The sequence below is a fragment of the Nerophis ophidion genome, linkage group LG02 (genome assembly GCF_033978795.1).
Source record: "Nerophis ophidion isolate RoL-2023_Sa linkage group LG02, RoL_Noph_v1.0, whole genome shotgun sequence".
NCBI classification, from domain to species: Eukaryota; Metazoa; Chordata; class Actinopteri; order Syngnathiformes; family Syngnathidae; genus Nerophis; species Nerophis ophidion.
Window position 1 is genome coordinate 60,979,677 of NC_084612.1, and position 20,232 is coordinate 60,999,908.

Here is a 20,232-nt window from a genome sequence, read left to right on the forward strand (position 1 = left end):
AGCCATACATCAAGAAACAGGCAACAGAAGTACAACAAATCAAAGTTGAAATAAATATTACATACGCAGAGGCATTTAAAGTGAGAAACCAAGAAAGTGTAGAAAAGAACAGAAGTATGAATAGTTCAAGAAATAAAAAAAAACAAGAGGCAACAAATACAGGAATTTCCACGGACAAACTAGTTGTATTCCTGGCTTACGTAATAAACTGTACAGAACAGGCTAGAAATAAGACTGAGAAGATCAAAATAATTGTCAAAGCAGCAGCAAAGTTGTTGAAAGAACTATTTTGGGACCGGGTGCAAGCTGTACTACAGAGACTAGACGTGACGGAGTCATGTTACCACATTCCAACAACCTTTTAATTGTCCGATGGAATGCCGGAAGTTTGATAGCAAACGAACATGAATTAAAAGGATATATTAAAAATATGAAAACTAAACCACATATCATTTGTATTCAAGAAACATGGCTGAAGCCAAAATTAAACTTTATAATAAAAGGATATATAACGATTCGTAAAGATAGGAATAGGTAAAGCAAGGAAAGTAGTTGTGTGCTCGGACTCCAGCAGTGCATTGATGAGCATAAAAAAAAAACATAGCATCAGAAACAAGACAAGATTTAGTTTATGAAATAGTTCAGGCAATCTACAGAATAAATAAAGCAGGAGGTGTGGTAACATTTCTTTGGGTTCCTTGGAAGATATAGTAGGATGGAATTCACAACACATAGGATATAAAGCATTATACACGTATTTAAAAAACATTGGGTTAAATAAAAGAATATAGAGTAGGGATCCATCTTGGTCCACACTCCATTTCAGTAGGTAGCGCTAATGCACACCAGAAGGTTGCTTGCTGGAAGCAACCGCCCACCTCCGGAATCAGTCCCCGCCCATTACCCTTAGCCCGCGAAATTCATTTGAGCGGAAGACAGAGGAGTGACAGGAGTTCTTTAAAACCGCGGAGAATCTTAAAAAGCTTACAGAAAGCAAGAAAAACTTACGGCGGGGGCATGTCGGACATTCGCCGTTGTTTTCGATGATATTGTCCCGTACCAAGGTTTCGATGTCTGGAGTCTTTGGCGGAATCAAGCCTTCTCCTCTGCCTGGAATGGCCGACTCTCTTCGACGGCCGTTGACGGACCCGCCAGCGTTAAGGGAGACCAGCGAGCCGGAGATGTAAACGGAAAATCTGTAAGTAAATATATGTATATATGTATTGTATACCGCATGTTTTTTTCTTGTAAAATGAGAATCATTTGACTCACCAGACTGCGATTGTGTTAAAACGATCGCGTTAGGATCTTAAGGCAATTCCTCTATGAAACAAAATAATGAATACACATAATATTAAATAATTCGAAGGTTTAAACACACCTCGATAATCATCTTCCAACTTTGTAAGATCGATCAAACAAAATTCTTCGTCTTTCACTTCGTCGTCATCGGCTGGTAAAAAAAAGAAAAGTATTACAACGTCGTACACGTGCAATGCTTTCAACGTTTAAATGCTTAAAAGGAGTTAAACAATTGTCTAATAACGTGGTAAAGCAGAGGTAATGGTGTGTGTGTGTGTGTGTGTGTGTGTGTGTTTATGCGTGCGTGTGTGTGTGTGCGTGTGTGCGTGCGTGTGTGCATGTCCACATCTTCCCACGGAACATTCCCAGCAACTTACATCGAAGCAGGGTCAAACATATGGTTAACCTTAATCTAATTAGTTCCTCCCAATCGTTTAAATATGTTTTCGTGAGGTCTGGAAGTTGTTTCAAACGATCGTAAACATTTAAACTGTCAAATGGCTGGTCAGATGCTGATCAGATGACATTCTCAAGCTTCGGTGTGCGACGATCGTAAACATTTAAACTGTCAAATGGCTGGTCAGATGCTGATCAGATGACATTCTCAAGCTTCCTTAAAAACTGACCTCAACCCTCCTTTGTTCCCTCTTAACCAATCCCTCTCCAGGTCTTAAACCCACCCTTTTCCTGGTTAAATCACTCCCTCCTCGGGTCTTAACCCGACCTCCTCAGGTCGTAAACCCACCCTCTTCCTGGTTAAAACTCCACCCTCTTTCTGGTTAAAACTCCACCCTTTTCCTGGTTAAATCACTCCCTCTTCAGGTCTCAACGCCACCCTCTTCCTGGTTAAAACTCCACCCTCTTCCTGGTTAAACCAATTCCTTTTCAGGTCTTATCTACATCCTCTTCCTGGTTAAAACTCCACCCTCTTCCTGGTTTAACCACTCCCACTTCAGGTCTTATCTCCGCCCTCTTCCTGGTTAAATCACTCCCTCTTCAGGTCTTAAACCCACCCTCTTCCTGGTTAAATCACTCCCAGGGAAAGCTATCCATTCTGTTCTCATAGCAGGCAATTTCTATAAAACTTATGTGACTTCCATGTTTTATGCTCATGATATACAAAGCATTATCGTTGACATTTTCCATAAGGGCAATGTGGACATTGCTCCAATTTGGCCAAAAAAAGGTTCCTGAGATTCCCAGCTTTCCTCTTTGTTGTTCTCTTCGAGTTCCACGGCACGACACCTTTCCAGTTCACCCCACACCCGAGCCGAGTCACTGACGGCATACAGATCTTGTTGGTTGAATTGCACAGGCAGGAGAGAGCAGACTAACAAATGACACATCATCTGCACTCCTCCACACTAACATGCTGTAGAACATCCTCATAGCCTCATTTGTTCACAGATACCTTGCAACGTTCCGTTTCTCAGATCTTGGACGATTTAGGCAGGACCGAAATGCCACACTTCTTTGGAGCCGGGCAGAAGAGATTTGTTTAGTTGTGTGAGGCATTTTCCCTGCGGCTTTAGCAGAGGGCCAACCTGTTGCGGTGATGGCTGTCAGTCAGGGCTTGTCCAGGATGGAGGAAATTTGCCTTGATTTTAATCTCTTCGTTGAGGGTTCTCGGTCAAACAGAGCGAGACGAGGGTCAGTTTCTTGTTTGAACTTTCCTCTGACGTCAGATAATACGGAGGATCAATGCCTAACAGCAGATAGAGATTGTAGGTTCTAATTGATTTCAAACACCCAGTTAGAGCCTCGCAGGCAGTGTTTAGGCCAGGATTGATTTCGGCAAGATGACTCAACGTGATTGCAACATGACATGAGGCACTTTTGGCTGTTTTGATTCATAAGGCGAGTTCAGTTGCTCGGATAGTGGCAGAATATGTTCCCCGGCTGGTATTGTACAGTTTTTTAGGATGCTGTTTCCAAATCCAACCTTAGCTTTAACTTTATCAATATGATATTTGAAGGTGACCAACATAGACTGTCTGTGGTTGTATTCAAGCTGTTTTCCGTACCATCTGACTTTAGGCTAACCATTGGTGTATGTGTATATGTGTAATTAAACTGTTGTCAGTGTTTGCTCATCGGTGGTTAGATGTGTTGTAGTAAATAAGACCATATAGGGCTTCGCCTAAGGACTTTTCTAATTCTACCAAGGTTGATTTTTCTAATGCTATGTCGAGGTCGTCAGCTGCTGCATCCCTAACCTTTTATTTGACGTATTGACTCTGACAAACGATTTTCCCTTTTTGAAGACTTGCTTTTGCGTCCTAATTTAGAAGGGTGGAACAAACATTAGTAAAATACTGTGTTTGATTTCTATAGGGCTGTGCAGCAACGCCGAGTCCACACATCACAACATTCGGAGAATGATACTTTGGTCACTTCTCAAATTTCAACAAGATTGTAATTGAAGAAAATTAGAGGTACCTGAACCATCTCACCGTCAGGGAATCAAACCCTGGTCTTCCGCGTGACAGGCAGAGATACTGTCCACTATACTAACGAGGACTGCGTGACATAGTGTTTTCCAGGGGACAAGCAAACATCCTTGGCTTTTGCCTGCCACACCGCAACCAAAGTGTTGCCATGTCATATGTCTGCTATCTCATAATGCCGACAATTTGATCCTCGGAAAGCTGGGAGTAAGGGTAGTGTGGCCGAGCGGTCTAAGGCGCTGGATTAAGGCTCCAGTCTCTCGGGAGGCGTGGGTTCAAATCCCACCACTGCCACCTTTTGCTGGTAACGCATTTGTATCTTCCCTGACTGAGGCAATAAGACTCTTGGCCTCATTTGGAAAGCTTTCAAAAATAGGGCCCAAACGTTAGTTTTGGAGTTTTCAATGCCAGGTATGCAATTAGAAAAAAACACAACCAACACAGTTTTAAGGCCCGCCAGCAGCCTCTGGAAAAGCTAAAAGGTGGACGTGGTTGTGTGTTTATCAACATGTCGTTTGAAGATCACCGCCCCTACTTAAGACATTCAGTCCACTTTTATCTGTTTCTATTTTCTGATGACACCGCAGTGATAGGATGTATCAGTGGCCGGCACAGAGCGACTTACAGGAGGGAGTTAGCCTGTCTGGTGACATTGTGTAGAAACAACGACCTTATCCTCAACACGGACTATACTAAGAAGACATGAGGAAAGAAAGTCTGTTCGTTATTGTTACTATTGTACAATTTTATACACATCCAAGTCCAAATTCATGCAGCAGTTTCCATAGTGTAGTGGTTATCACTTCACTGAGACACAGAAGTTACCCCGGTTCAAAAAATACAATTCAAATTTCTGACATGGTACATGAATGCAATGGGTGCTTCACACATTTGTCAAGAAACCTTGCAGGAGACAAGTGTCTGCACAAATGATCAGTTCCCTGGTGGTCTAGTGGCTAGGATTCGGCGCTTTCACCGCCGCGGCCCGTTTTCGATTCCCGGTCAGGGAAAGCTATTCATTCCGTTCTCATAGCAGGCAGTTTCTATAAAACTTATGTGACTTCCATGTTTTATTCTCATGATATACAAAGCATTATTGTTGACATTTTCCATAAAGGCAATGTGGACATTGCTCCAATTTGGCCAAAAAAAGGTGCCTGAGATTCCCAGCTTTCCTCTTTCTTGTTCTCTTCGAGTTCCACGGCACGACACCTTTCCAGTTCACCCCACACCCGAGCCGAGTCACTGACAGCATCCAGATCTTGTTGGTTGAATTGCACAGGCAGGAGAGAGCAGACTAACAAATGACACATCATCTGCACTCCTCCACACTAACATGCTGTAGAACATCCTCATAGCCTCATTTGTTCATGGATACCTTGCAACGTTCCGTTTCTCAGATCTTGGGCGATTTTGGCAGGACCGAAACGCCACACTTCTTTGGAGCCGGGCAGAAGAGATTTGTTTAGTTGTGTGAGGCATTTTCCCTGCGGCTTTAGCAGAGGGCCAACCTGTTGCGGTGATGGCTGTCAGTCAGGGCTTGTCCAGGATGGAGGAAATTTGCCTTGATTTTAATCTCTTCGTTGCAGGTTCTCGGTCAAACAGAGCGAGACGAGGGTCAGTTTCTTGTTTGAACTTTTCCTCTGACGTCAGATAATACGGAGGATCAATGCCTAACAGCAGATAGAGATTGTAGGTTCTAATTGATTTCAAACACCCAGTTAGAGCCTCGCAGGCAGTGTTTAGGCCAGGATTGATTTCGGCAAGATGACTCAACGTAATTGCAACCTGACATGAGGCACTTTTGGCTGTTTTGATTCATAGGGCGAGTTCAGTTGCTCGGATAGTGGCAGAATATGTTCCCCGGCTGGTATTGTAGAGTTTTTTAGGATGCTGTTTCCAAATCCAACCTTAGCTTTAACTTTCTCAATATGATATTTGAAGGTGACCAACATAGACTGTCTGTGGTTGTATTCAAGCTGTTTTCTGTACCATCTGACTTTAGGCTAACCATTGGTGTATGTGTATACGTGTAATTAAACTGTTGTCAGTGTTTGCTCATCGGTGGTTAGATGTGTTGTAGCAAATAAGACCATATAGGGCTTCGCCTAAGGACTTTTCTAATTCTACCAAGGTTGATTTTTCTAATGCTATGTCGAGGTCGTCAGCTGCTGCATCCCTAACCTTTTATTTGACGCATTGACTCTGACAAACGATTTTCCCTTTTTGAAGACTTGCTTTTGCGTCCTAATTTAGAAGGGTGGAACAAACATTAGTAAAATACTGTGTTTGATTTCTATAGGGCTGTGCAGCAACGCCGAGTCCACACATCACAACATTCGAAGAATGATACTTTGGTCACTTCTCAAATTTCAACAAGATGGTAATTGAGGAAAATTAGAGGTACCTGAACCATCTCCCCGTCAGGGAATCGAACCCTGGTCTTCCGCGTGACAGGCGGAGATACTGTCCACTATACTAACGAGGACTGTATAACATGGTGTTTTCCAGGGGACAAGCAAACATCCTTGGCTTTTGCCTGCCACACCGCAACCAAAGTGTTGCCATGTCATATTTCTGCTATCTCATAATGCCGACAATTTGATCCTCGGGAAGCTGGGAATAAGGGTAGTGTGGTCGAGCGGTCTAAGGCGCTGGATTAAGGCTCCAGTCTCTCGGGAGGCGTGGGTTCAAATCCCACCACTGCCATCTTTTGCTGATAACGCATTTGTATCTTCCCTAACTGAGGCAATAAGATCTACTTGGTCCCTCGACGAATCTGGTTGGTGGTTTGGCACACCACGTGTAGGAGAGGAGCGCTATTTCACCTCCTCCCACAGGGATTTTGGGTAGACTACCTCACCCTGATGCCACCAGGGGATTATTCTGCCCCTTGTTGATTGGTGGTCTTCTCCCGTTGTTGTTGTTCACGTAACTCGGTACGTGTCCCTCTCAACGTGCGTGCAGGGGCGTCCGCCGCTGCACACTGGCTCCAGTGGAACCACGTGTCTCCCTTGCCGTTCAGCCGAACAGCATGCGAGGTGCGTTCAGTCACTCGATATGGACCCGTCCACCTGGGTTCGGTCCACTTTCGCTTGAGCACCTTCAGCAGGACCCACTCTGTGCTTGGTGGGGTCGCTGTGTCTTCCTTGTTTCTTTCCCCCACCTGCTTGGCATACTCTGCAACAATGGCTTGTAAAGCATGGAAATACTGTGTGTGGGTTAATGACTGATCATCACCTTTGATTCCAATAAGCTTGGACTGGGGCCCTGGAAACCTCCTGCCTGTGGTCAGCTCAAAGGGAGTAAAGGCCGTGCTTTGGTTTATTGAGCTTTTAACAGACATGAGGGCAAGGGGTAGCGCATCTAGCCAATTAATTTTAGTCAGTGCACAGATTTTTGCCAATATAGATTTGAGTGTTTGGTTCATTCTTTCAACCTTTCCTTGGGATTGTGGGTGGTAGACCGAACCAAACTTGTGTTTCAACCCCAGCATTTCTTCAACCTTTTGCAGATCATGGTTTTTGAAATGTGTACCATTATCTGATCGGATTTTCTCAGGAAAACCATGTCTGGGGATATACTGGTTTAACAAAAACTTCACCACTGTCTTACTGTCTTCCCTTTTTGTAGGGAGTACCTCTGGCCAACCTGAATACGCATCCACACATACCAACATATACCTGTACCCTTTTACTGAATTCACCATATCTGTGTAATCTATGATGATTTCTTTCCCTGTTTTCGTCTCGAGAGGGAAACGTCCAGGATGCGGTCTGACTGTTGGTCGTGCATTATACATGGTGCATTCAGGGCAAGTATGTACATGATATTTACACATATCTTTCAAAAATGGGTGCCACCAATTTTCGAGGTTTCTCTGCATCTGTGCAGCCCCGACATGTCCCACTCCGTGCGCCTCAGTTAGTGCTATGTTTTTTATTCCAGGTGGTAGCACAATCCGTCAAAACATCCTTTAATACCTGATTAAATAGGCCAGGGGATAGAGCAAATCCCTGAGGAAGACAAGAATAGGTCAGTTGGACACCTCGGTAGGTGAAGGCAAAAATGTTTCTACATTCTTCGGCTAGTGGTAGGCAGAAAAATGCATTAGCGAGGTCGATACAGGTGAACCATTGGTGGCTAGGATCAAGATTAGTCAACGCAACGTAAGGGTTGGGAACTGGGATGGTTTGCGTGCATAACGCAGAGTTAATGGCCCTAAGATCATGAACCATGCGATATTTACCAGTGCCCTTCTTTTCAATGGGCCATATGGGAGTGTTCCATTCTGAGGATGTTTCTACCAACACCCCCTTTTCAAATAGACCTTCAATGGTATCTGCAATGCCGATTTCGGCGTCTTTTTTACTTGGGTATTGGGGAACCCACACTGGGTTGTTATTTTTCAGCTTGAAAGTAACTGGGGGGCAGTCGACTAGGCCAACATCCGTGGGCCCAGCGGACCATAGTGAGTCAGGCAGTGAATCTAACAACAATGCTGCTTCGGGGTGATCTGTTTTCTCTCGGCCATGGTGGCGGGAGATTTGAGCGTGTTCAAGGAGAGCGTGGTCAGTGCAAGAAACCTGTATTTTGTAGATTTGAGTTGCGGGTGAATACCACAACGAAGAGCCAACCCTCTGCCAATCAGTTTGCAGTTGTGCTGTTTTAACTATAGAACCCAGCTCTTTGGCTTGGTGCTCTGGATGTAAGGCTAAAGACACATGGGGGGAAGCCTCGTCACTCATCATATACCACTGTAGTTGTTCTGGGGTGAGAGAAACTTCTGCCGCTACACCTATGGGAGCCACATAAATGTTATTAGTGGAAAGAGCCCAATTAGTTCCCTCTATTTCCCTGCTAAACTGTTCCTCATACCACTGTGTATCCTCTCTATCATAAAACAATGTCATATGAGGAGGGTCAGGAGGGGCCACATAGGGGTGTATTTGGGAGATCCAGGGTTTCCAAGTCAGGTAAGCCGACAGGATTCCACCTTTATCACTAGTTTCACTGTGTAGGAGACCCCAGTAGATGTCAGCCGATCTGTCTGCAACTGGCTGAATCATGTATTGGCTTGAATGTGAAGACTCAATACTGGCGCAGGGTAGAGATGTTCCATCAGGGAATGAGACTGTTAGTCCGTCAGGCGAGCAGAGAATAGTAGCCCACAATCGAGTCAGGAGGTCTCTCCCCAACAGGTTGGAAGGTACCTCAGGGGAGTAGATGAAAGGATGCAACACAGTCTGATTGCCAAGCCGTGTTGTGAGAGGCTTGGTGTAAGGCAGCATAGTAGGAACCCCAGAGAAACCCATGACTGTTATGACGTCTGATGTAAGCAGCTTCTTTTCCACAGTCTTGATAGTGGAGACGGTAGCACCGGTATCCACTAAGAAAGGCAGCAAGTCCTGATTTACTGTCACTGACAGCACCGGTTCTGCCGTAAGGTGCTGTCCAGGGCTTCTCTGTGGGGCGTGTCACTCAGTGTCTTGCCACAAGGGGAACTGTGGTGCGGGTCCTCTCCCTTGAGACTGAGGAGGGCGTGTTCCTCCCCGGTTCTGAACTCCTCTCTGTGGAAACCCTCTTTGTGACTGAGCAGGGTTATATGGGCACTCCCTCACCCAATGGGAGGAGCCCCCACACAGGAAACAGCCTTGGTTTCCTCCTTGAGGCTTTCCCCTGGAAAACCCTCTCCTTCCTCCACCCCGTGGGCCTCCCCTTCCCCTATTTTGTCCTCCCCTTCTTCTGAAATGTGGCGTCCCAGACTCCTGAACGTTATCGCCGTCCCACTGCTGTACAGTTTGAGACATAACCTTGACCTGATCTTTCTTGCCCTTCTTTTTGTCGTTTAAGTCATCTCTAGCTTTGGCTAGTTGTAATTTCAGTAATTGTGCCTGCAAATCTGCTTTGTCTTTCTCATCTTGTTGTTTTTTTGGCTTGAGCCGTGGTAAGGTGATGAACGAGATGCTTCTCCCATGTACAAAGTTGACATCGTAACATGTCAGGGTTACTTTTCATGGCTGTTTGCACTGACTCAGGCACTCCACTCAGAACTGCTTGTCGGAACCACTCGGCCTGTGACCCAGTGTTACTGGGGTATGGGCCGGTTTGATTGGTCCAGGCCTCTTTGGCTTCACATAAAAACTGCCTGGGGTTTTGTTTGGGGTCCCATCTAATTTTAGGCATAACGGCTGAATTAGGCAGTGGGAAATGACTACGCATTGCAGCACCAAGAGCAGTGCAGAGTTGGGTGAATCTGACCTCATCGGACAGTGTTAGAGTTTTTGCGTCCGTCTCTACATCTCTAAGATTAGTCTGGGTCATGCACCGAGCAGCAACAGCGCGGAAATCTCCTAATGCCAGAGTGTGCCTCTTTCAATGTAAAATGTGGGATACATGCCGTGGGTTGGAGGCGCATAGGGTGGAGGACATGTGGGGACATGAGGTGCAGTTACCGATTTGGAGTGAAGCTCCTTTTGGTGCAGATGTTTGGTGCTTTGTCAGCAGATCAACAGTTCAGCCCACTCCCGTCGCTCCTTCTCCCAGTCGCGCTCCTTTTTCCTCCAACTGGACTTCTGCAACAAACCTGCAATCTTTCCCTGCTCTTCCGCTTCATCTCTCTTTATAGCTGCTGTGTTCATCTTATCAAGTATCAATTGTCCTAAGGGCCCTATATGTTCCAATGTTTTCCCCATGTCCTGAATAAGTTGTTCTAATTTTTGTTTTGCTTTTGTTACTTTCTTCTCTTTATCTGTTGGCTTTGATGTGGCAGCTAGGGCATTAGCTGTGGATCCAATTTGGGTCAATAGGGTGACATATGGGCTGACCGGGCCCCATCCATCATCATCTATTTCTCTATCAAACTCTCCTTCCATTTTTAACTAGACTCTGAGCTCCACAGTTTTATTGCGACAACAATCTTCCCGGAGATAGCTGCGTTAGCCCACTGCGGTTCTCTGAGAGACAAGCTTCTAGGCCGGCCCTAAAGGTCGGTCCGGTCTCCCACTGGGTGTCCTATCACAAGAACCTTAGCGTTTACTCCAAAGATAAGATGTCTCGCTTATCAACTGGGTGGTTTAGCCCTCGCTGCGTGTCTGTTGGTCAGATATGGACGGTTTTCACCGCCCACCCTGCCCTAAACTGTAGCGAATGAACGACGTTCGTTTACACCGTTGGGTATCCCGTCAGTTCATCAGCCGCAGACCCAGCACACAACGAGTATTCACACAACGATTTACTCAGAGTCTTATTCTCCCCACTTCCCTTCTTACCTCAACAACACTTAAAATACACACACAAAGTTAGTGTCATATACACATTTGATACCAACACAGTATTTTCTTCAGCTTAAAGTTGTGTTATCGAAAGACTACTCAGTCTCTATTTTAAACTGCAGTTTCCTTCGACTGTATTTTTCTTCTCCCCTCATTTTTCCCACGTAAAACAACCTATTTTGTTGTTTTGAGGAGTTTTATACAGCGATATTTCAATCTCTCCAAGGTTTATAAACCTATTTTCCCAAACGTTTTTGGAGTTTTCATATCGTAACAACAACTAGAATTTAGGGACCTCAACCCCCGGGACTCTAACCCAGCCGCGGTACTAACCGCTCCTGGACCCCGTCGGATCTCAGGTGGAGTTACGCCACTCTCGAGGTTACTGTGTATTCCTCCTGTATCGAAGTTATTTACACTTCTACTGACTCTTTTAGTTTATATGTTTTCCTACAAGTACATAGGACAGGACACTATTTTAGTAGTTTCCAATATGCAGAATTTGTTTTAACAGGTTTCTGCTTACCTTATTGGTAAGTGTCTTTGTCCTTTGTCCATGAAGAAAATTTTTAGGTCCGAATGGTCCTCTCGATGTTCTCCTCACAACTCCCTGTATCCCGGACGAGCCCCCAAATTTGTTGAGACGCATTTTTAGTGCCGTCTCACCTGGGCCGGGAGCAGGAAAACAATTCGAGGAGGCAGGAGTTGAGTCAAGTAGAAGTATTTTATTAAACGCAGTCTACAGAGAGCGGAGATCGTATAGTACACTTGAACAGTAGTACCAGGAAAACCCAAAGCGATCTGTCTGAGAGTTTGTTGTACAGCAGCTTATATACACTGTGCCAGTAGTTATCTGATTGGTGAGTCTACTGACTGACGTCGGTTGCTATGTGTCTCGTGTCTAGGAACTACGCTTAGTTTCCTGTTAAGTTGGTTGTTGCTCAAGCATCTGTTTCCTGTATGTGCAGTGTTTGCTTGGTTTCCTGTTATGTTCGTTATTGCTCAAACATCTGTTTCCTGTAGGTGCAGTGTTTGGCACACTGAGTCAAATTGAGGTCAGGACGTTTCCTGTTTTGTTTGGTACACTCTGAACTCTCCGACAACTCTGAACTCTCAGACATGAGGCTTTGTACACTCATTACTTTGTCTATATGATATTTGAAGGTGACCAACATAGACTGTCTGTGGTTGTATTCAAGCTGTTTTCCGTACCATCTGACTTTAGGCTAACCATTGGTGTATGTGTATATGTGTAATTAAACTGTTGTCAGTGTTTGCTCATCGGTGGTTAGATGTGTTGTACTAAATAAGACCATATAGGGCTTCGCCTAAGGACTTTTCTAATTCTACCAAGGTTGATTTTTCTAATGCTATGTCAGGGTCGTCAGCTGCTGCATCCCTAACCTTTTATTTGACGCATTGACTCTGACAAACGATTTTCCCTTTTTGAAGACTTGCTTTTGCGTCCTAATTTACAAGGGTGGAACAAACACTAGTAAAATACTTTGTTTGATTTCTATAGGGCTGTGCAGCAATGCCGAGTCCACACATCACAACATTCGGAGAATGATACTTTGGTCACTTCTCAAATTTCAACAAGATGGTAATTGAAGAAAATTAGAGGTACCTGAACAATCTCCCCGTCAGGGAATCTAACCCTGGTCTTCCGCGTGACAGGCGGAGACACTTTCCACTATACTACGAGGACTGCGTGACATAGTGTTTTCCAGGGGACAAGCAAAAATCCTTGGCTTTTGCCTGCCACACCGCAACCAAAGTGTTGCCATGTCATATTTCTGCTATCTCATAGTGCCGACAATTTGATTCTCGGAAAGCTGTGAATAAGGGTAGTGTGGCCGAGCGGTCTAAGGCGCTGGATTAAGGCTCCAGTCTCTCGGGAGGCGTGGGTTCGAATCCCACCACTGCCATCTTTTGCTGGTAACGCATTTGTATCTTCCCTGACTGAGGCAATAAGACTCTTGGCCTCATTTGGAAAGCTTTCAAAAATAGGGCCCAATTCTTAGCTTTGGAGTTTTCCATGGCAGGTATGCAATGAGAAAAAAACACAACCAGCACAGTTTTAAGGCCCGCCAGCAGCCTCTGGAAAAGCTAAAAGGTGGACGCGGTTGTGTGTTTATCAACATGTCGTTTGAAGATCACCGCCCCTACTTAAGACATTCAGTCCACTTTTATCTGTTTCTGTATTCTGATGACACCGCAGTGATAGGATGTATCACTGGCCGGCACAGAGCGACTTACAGGAGGGAGTTAGCCTGTCTGGTGACATTGTGTAGAAACAACAACCTTATCCTCAACACGGACTACAGTAAGAAGACATGAGGAAAGAAAGTCTGTTCGTTATTTTTACTATTGTACAATTTTTACACATTCAAGTCCAAATTCATGCAGCAGTTTCCATAGTGTAGTGGTTATCACTTCACTGAGACACAGAAGTTACCCCGGTTCAAAAAATACAATTCACATTTCTGACATGGTACATGAATGCAATGGGTGCTTCACACATTTGTCAAGAAACCATGCAGGAGACAAGTGTCTGAACAAATGATCAGTTCCCTTTTGGTCTAGTGGCTAGGATTCGGCGCTTTCACCGCCGCGGCCCGGGTTCGATTCCCGGTCAGGGAAAGCTATCCATTCCGTTCTCATAGCAGGCAATTTCTATAAAACTTATGTGACTTCCATGTTTTATGCTCATGATATACAAAGCATTATCGTTGACATTTTCCATAAAGGCAATGTGGACATTGCTCCAATTTGGCCAAAAAAAGGTGCCTGAGATTCCTAGCTTCCCTCTTTCTTGTTCTCTTCGAGTTCCACGGCACGGCACCTTTCCAGTTCACCCCACACCCGAGCCGAGTCACTGACGGCATCCAGATCTTGTTGGTTGAATTGCACAGGCAGGAGAGAGCAGACTAACAAATGACACATCATCTGCACTCCTCCACGCTAACATGCTGTAGAACATCCTCATAGCCTCATTTGTTCATGGATACCTTGCAACGTTCCGTTTCTCAGATCTTGGGCGATTTAGGCAGGACCGAAACGCCACACTTCTTTGGAGCCGGGTAGAAGAGATTTGTTTAGTTGTGTGAGGCATTTTCCCTGCGGCTTTAGCAGAGGGCCAACCTGTTGCGGTGATGGCTGTCAGTCAGGGCTTTTCCAGGATGGAGGAAATTTGCCTTGATTTTAATCCCTTCGTTGCAGGTTCTCGGTCAAACAGAGCGAGACGAGGGTCAGTTTCTTGTTTGAACTTTTCCTCTGACGTCAGATAATACGGAGAATCAATGCCGATCAGCAGATAGAGATTGTAGGTTCTAATTGATTTCAAACACCCAGTTAGAGCCTCGCAGGCAGTGTTTAGGCCAGGATTGATTTTGGCAAGATGACTTAACGTTATTGCAACATGACATGAGGCACTTTTGGCTGTTTTGATTCATAAGGCGAGTTCAGTTGCTCGGATAGTGGCAGAATATGTTCCCCGGCTGGTATTGTACAGTTTTTTAGGATGCTGTTTCCAAAACCAACCTTAGCTTTAACTTTCTCAATATGATATTTGAAGGTGACCAACATAGGCTGTCGGTGGTTGCATTCAAGCTGTTTTCCGTACCATCTGACTTTAGGCTGACCATTGGTGTATGTGTATATGTGTAATTAAACTGTTGTCAGTGTTTGCTCATCGGTGGTTAGATGTGTTGTAGTAAATAAGACCATATAGGGCTTCGCCTAAGGACTTTTCTAATTCTACCAAGGTTGATTTTTCTAATGCTATGTTGAGGTCGTCAGCTGCTGCATCCCTAACCTTTTATTTGACGCATTGACTCTGACAAACGATTTTCCCTTTTTGAAGACTTGCTTTTGCGTCCTAATTTAGAAGGGTGGAACAAACATTAGTAAAATGCTGTGTTTGATTTCTATAGGGCTGTGCAGCAACGCCGAGTCCACACATCACAACATTCGGAGAATGATACTTTGGTCACTTCTCAAATTTCAACAAGATGGTAATTGAAGAAAATTAGAGGTACCTGAACCATCTCCTCGTCAGGGAATCGAACCCTGGTCTTCCGCGTGACAGGCGGAGATACTGTCCACTATACTAACGAGGACTGTATAACGAGGTGTTTTCCAGGGGACAAGCAAACATCCTTGGCTTTTGCCTGCCACACCGCAACCAAAGTGTTGCCATGTCATATTTCTGCTATCTCATAATGCCGACAATTTGATCTTTGGAATGCTGGGAATAATGGTAGTGTGGCCGAGCGGTCTAAGGCGCTGGATTAAGGCTCCAGTCTCTCCGGAGGCGTGGGTTCAAATCCCACCACTGCCATCTTTTGCTGGTAACGCATTTGTATCTTCCCTGACTGAGGCAATAAGACTCTTGGCCTCATTTGGAAAGCTTTCAAAAATAGGGCCCAAACGTTAGCTTTGGAGTTCTCCATGCCAGGTATGCAATGAGAAAAAAACACAACCAGCACAGTTTTAAGGCCCGCCAGCAGCCTCTGGAAAAGCTAAAAGGTGGACGCGGTTGTGTGTTTATCAACATGTCGTTTGAAGATCACCGCCCCTACTTAAGACATTCAGTCCACTTTTATCTGTTTCTGTATTCTGATGACACCGCAGTGATAGGATGTATCACTGGCCGGCACAGAGCGACTTACAGGAGGGAGTTAGCCTGTCTGGTGACATTGTGTAGAAACAACAACCTTATCCTCAACACGGACTACAGTAAGAAGACATGAGGAAAGAAAGTCTGTTCGTTATTTTTACTATTGTACAATTTTTACACATTCAAGTCCAAATTCATGCAGCAGTTTCCATAGTGTAGTGGTTATCACTTCACTGAGACACAGAAGTTACCCCGGTTCAAAAAATACAATTCACATTTCTGACATGGTACATGAATGCAATGGGTGCTTCACACATTTGTCAAGAAACCATGCATGAGACAAGTGTCTGAAAAAAATGATCAGTTCCCTGGTGGTATAGTGGCTAGGATTCGGCGCTTTCACCGTCGCGGCCCGCGTTCGGTTCCCGGTCAGGGAAAGCTATCCATTCCGTTCTCATAGCAGGCAATTTCTATAAAACTTATGTGACTTCCATGTTTTATGCTCATGATATACAAAGCATTATCGTTGACATTTTCCATAAAGGCAATGTGGACATTGCTCCAATTCGGCCAAAAAAAGGTGCCTGAGATTCCCAGCTTTCCTCTTTCTTGTTCTCTTCGAGTTCCACGGCACGACACCTTTCCAGTTCACCCCACACCCGAGCCAAGTCACTGACGGCATCCAGATCTTGTTGGTTGAATTGCACAGGCAGGAGAGAGCAGACTAACAAATGACACATCATCTGCACTCCTCCACACTAACATGCTGTAGAACATCCTCATAGCCTCATTTGTTCATGGATACCTTGCAACGTTCCGTTTCTCAGATCTTGGGCGATTTAGGCAGAACCAAAACGCCACACTTCTTTGGAGCCGGGCAAAAGAGATTTGTTTAGTTGTGTGAGGCATTTTCCCTGCGGCTTTAGCAGAGGGCCAACCTGTTGCGGTGATGGCTGTCAGTCAAGGCTATTCCAGGACGGAGGAAATTTGCCTTGATTTTAATCTCTTCGTTGCAGGTTCTCGGTCAAACAGAGCGAGACGAGGGTCAGTTTCTTGTTTGAACTTTTCCTCTGACGTCAGATAATACGGAGGATCAATGCCTAACAGCAGATAGAGATTGTTGGTTCTAATTGATTTCAAACACCCAGTTAGAGCCTCGCAGGCAGTCTTTAGGCCAGGATTGATTTCGGCAAGATGACTCAACGTGATTGCAACATGACATGAGGCACGTTTGGCTGTTTTGATTCATAAGGCGAGTTCAGTTGCTCGGATAGTGGCAGAATATGTTCCCCGGCTGGTATTGTACAGTTTTTTAGGATGCTGTTTCCAAAACCAACCTTGGCTTTAACTTTCTCAATATGATATTTGAAGGTGACCAACATTGACTGTCTCTGGTTGTATTCAAGCTGTTTTCCGTACCATCTGACTTTAGGCTAACCATTGGTGTATGTGTATATGTGTAATTAAACTGTTGTCAGTGTTTGCTCATCGGTGGTTAGATGTGTTGTAGTAAATAGGACAATATAGGGCTTCACCTAAGGACTTTTCTAATCCTACCAAGGTTGATTTTTCTAATGCTATGTCGAGGTCGTCAGCTGCTGCATACCTAACCTTTTATTTGACGCATTGACTCTGACAAACGATTTTCCCTTTTTGAAGACTTGCTTTTGCGTCCTAATTTAGAAGGGTGGAACAAACATTAGTAAAATACTGTGTTTGATTTCTATAGGGCTGTGCAGCAACGCCGAGTTCACACATCACAACATTCGGAGAATGATACTTTGGTCACTTCTCAAATTTCAACAAGATGGTAATTGAAGAAAATTAGAGGTACCTGAACCATCTCCCCGTCAGGGAATTGAACCCTGGTCTCCCGCGTGACAGGCGGAGATACTGTCCACTATACTAACGAGGACTGCATAACATGGTGTTTTCCAGGGGACAAGCAAACATCAGAGACAATTTAAGGGGACACCTTCTGTCAAAAAATGATTCATGGGGAGTCATAAATCAATGATTTATGAGGGGTCATAAATCAACATTTTATGAGGGCTTCAATTCAAAGATCAAGTTCAAGGGTCAAAGGTCAAGGTCAATTGGGTTTGGCTTACCCCGGAAGAGGGTGGAGTTAAGACCTGAGCTGGGAGTAGTTTAACCAGGAAGAGGGCGGAGTTTTAACCAGGAAGAGGGTGGAGTTAAGACCTGAAGCGGGAGTGGTTTAACCAGGAAGAGGGTGGAGTTTTAACCAGGAAGAGGGTGGAGTTAAGACCTGAAATGGGAGTGGTTTAACCAGGAAGAGGGTGGAGTTTTAACCAGGAAGAGGGTGGGTTTAAGACCTGAAGAGGGAGTGATTTAACCAGGAAAAGGGTGGAGTTTTAACCAGGAAGAGGGTGGGTTTAAAACCTGAAGGGGGTGGGTTTAAGACCTGAAGAGGGAGTGATTTAACCAGGAAGAGGGTGGGTTTAAGACCTGGAGAGGGATTGTTTAAGAGGGAACAAAGGACGGTTCAGGTTGAGGTCAGGTTTTAAGGAAGCTTGAGAATGTCATCTGATCAGCATCCGACCAGCCATTTGACAGTTTAAATGTTTACGATCGTCGCACACCGAAGCTTGAGAATGTCATCTGATCAGCGTCTGACCAGCCATTTGACAGTTTAAATGTTTACGATCGTTTGAAACAACTTCTAGACCTCACGAAAACATATTTAAACGATTGGGAGGAACTAATTAGGTTAAGGTTAACCATTTGTTTGACCCTGCTTCGATGTATTGATGGCTGGGAATGTTACGTGGGAAGATGTGGACACGCACACACGCACGCACACACACACACATACACACACACACACACACACACACACACCATTACCTCTGCTTTACCACGTTATTAGACAATGGTTTAACTCCTTTTAAGCATTTAAACGTTAAAAGCATTGCACGTGTACGACGTTGTAATACTTTTTTTTTTTTTTTACCAGTCGATGACGACGAAGTGAAAGACGAAGAACTTTGTTTAAACGATCTTACAAAGTTGGAAGAAGATTATTGAGGTGTGTTTAAACCTTCGAATTATTTAATATTATGTGTATTCATTATTTTGTTTCATAGAGGAATTGCCTTAAGATCCTAACGCGATCGTTTTAACACAATCGCAGTCTGGTGAGTCAAATGATTCTCATTTTACAAGAAAAAAACATGCGGTATACAATACATATATACATATATTTACTTACAGATTTTCCATTTTTATCTCCGGCTCGCTGGTCCCCGTTAACGCTGGCGGGTCCGTCAACGGGCGTCGAAGAGAGTCGGCCATTCCAGGCAGAGGAGAAGGCTTGATTGCGCCAAAGAACCCAGACATCGAAACCTTGGTCCGGAACAATATCATTGAAAACAACGGCGAATGTCCGACATGCCCCCGCCGTAAGTTTTTCTTGCTTTCTATAAGCTTTTTAAGATTCTCCGCGGTTTTAAAGAACTCCTGTCACTCCTCTGTCTTCCGCTCAAATGAATTTCGCGCCTAAGCGGAATGGACGGGGACTGATTCCGGAGGTGGGCGGTTGTTTCCGGCAAGCAACCTTCAGGTGTGCATTAGCGTCACCTACTGAAATGGAGTGTGGACCAAGATGGATCCCTACTCTATATTCTTTTATTTAACCCATTGTTTTTTAAATACGTGTATAATGCTTTATATCCTATGTGTTGTGAATTCCATCCTACTATATCTTCCAAGGAACCCAAAGACATGTTACCACACCTCCCGCTTTATTTATTCTATAGATTGCCTGAACTATTTCATAAACTAAATCTTGTCTTGTTTCTGATGCTATGTTTTTTTATGCTCATCAATGCACTGCTGGAGTCCGAGCACACAACTACTTTCCTTGCTTTGTTTTCCTCTATCCAGTTAACTGCCATATAAATTGCTACCAATTCCCCCGTAAAAACAGATAGTTTATCACAGATTATTTTATTTAATACTATGTTTCCTTGTGTGATAACTGCTGCAGCTCTTACCTTTATTTTTTTTATAGTTTTTGATGCATCCGTATATATCATATCTCAATCTATTAGTTTGTCCGTGGAAATTCCTGTATTTGTTGCCTCTTGTTTTTTTTTATTTCTTGAACTATTCACACTTCTGTTCTTTTCTACACTTTCTTGATTTCTCACTTTAAGTGCCTCTGCGTATGTAATATTTATTTCAACTTTGATTTGTTGTACTTCTGTTGCCTGTTTCATGATGTATGGCTTTTGATTATTTCTTTTTTCAATCTACAATTCCAATAAATAACACGTATTTCCAGATTACTGATAACTTTTAAAAAAAAAAATGTAATTCCTGAATAAGATAATTGTATCGAATCCAATGGATTGTCTGGTCCTAAAACCTCTTTGTAATGTTTGTTTGATTCCCCCAAAATACGACACAGTCTAATTTGAAAAACATATGTGCCTCGTCGGCTGTAGTAAAAAAAAAAAAAACCCATGCCTCCTCGGTCTAACCTCTCCCAGCCCCTTTTCTGCCGTGTCAAAGATGGATCAAAGACCACCTTTGTCCCTAACCCCCACTTCTTCTCCACTACCAA

The 20,232-nt window shown here is 44.2% G+C and overlaps 7 non-coding genes across 7 annotated transcripts; 4 read left to right on the forward strand and 3 right to left on the reverse strand.

Moving 5' to 3' along the window:
• The first annotated feature begins 3,961 nt into the window (after positions 1 to 3,961).
• On the forward strand, positions 3,962 to 4,043 carry trnal-aag (transfer RNA leucine (anticodon AAG)). The gene has a single exon. It is a non-coding gene; the product is annotated as a tRNA-Leu (tRNA).
• A 2,122-nt stretch (positions 4,044 to 6,165) lies between these two features.
• trnad-guc (transfer RNA aspartic acid (anticodon GUC)) lies at positions 6,166 to 6,237 on the reverse strand. Its single transcript has one exon. It is a non-coding gene; the product is annotated as a tRNA-Asp (tRNA).
• A 139-nt stretch (positions 6,238 to 6,376) lies between these two features.
• On the forward strand, positions 6,377 to 6,458 carry trnal-aag (transfer RNA leucine (anticodon AAG)). The gene has a single exon. It is a non-coding gene; the product is annotated as a tRNA-Leu (tRNA).
• A 6,411-nt stretch (positions 6,459 to 12,869) lies between these two features.
• Positions 12,870 to 12,951, forward strand: trnal-aag (transfer RNA leucine (anticodon AAG)). Its single transcript has one exon. It is a non-coding gene; the product is annotated as a tRNA-Leu (tRNA).
• A 2,121-nt stretch (positions 12,952 to 15,072) lies between these two features.
• trnad-guc (transfer RNA aspartic acid (anticodon GUC)) lies at positions 15,073 to 15,144 on the reverse strand. Its single transcript has one exon. It is a non-coding gene; the product is annotated as a tRNA-Asp (tRNA).
• Positions 15,145 to 15,283: 139 nt separating this feature from the next.
• Positions 15,284 to 15,365, forward strand: trnal-aag (transfer RNA leucine (anticodon AAG)). The gene has a single exon. It is a non-coding gene; the product is annotated as a tRNA-Leu (tRNA).
• A 2,122-nt stretch (positions 15,366 to 17,487) lies between these two features.
• trnad-guc (transfer RNA aspartic acid (anticodon GUC)) lies at positions 17,488 to 17,559 on the reverse strand. Its single transcript has one exon. It is a non-coding gene; the product is annotated as a tRNA-Asp (tRNA).
• Between the last annotated feature and the right edge of the window lie 2,673 nt (positions 17,560 to 20,232).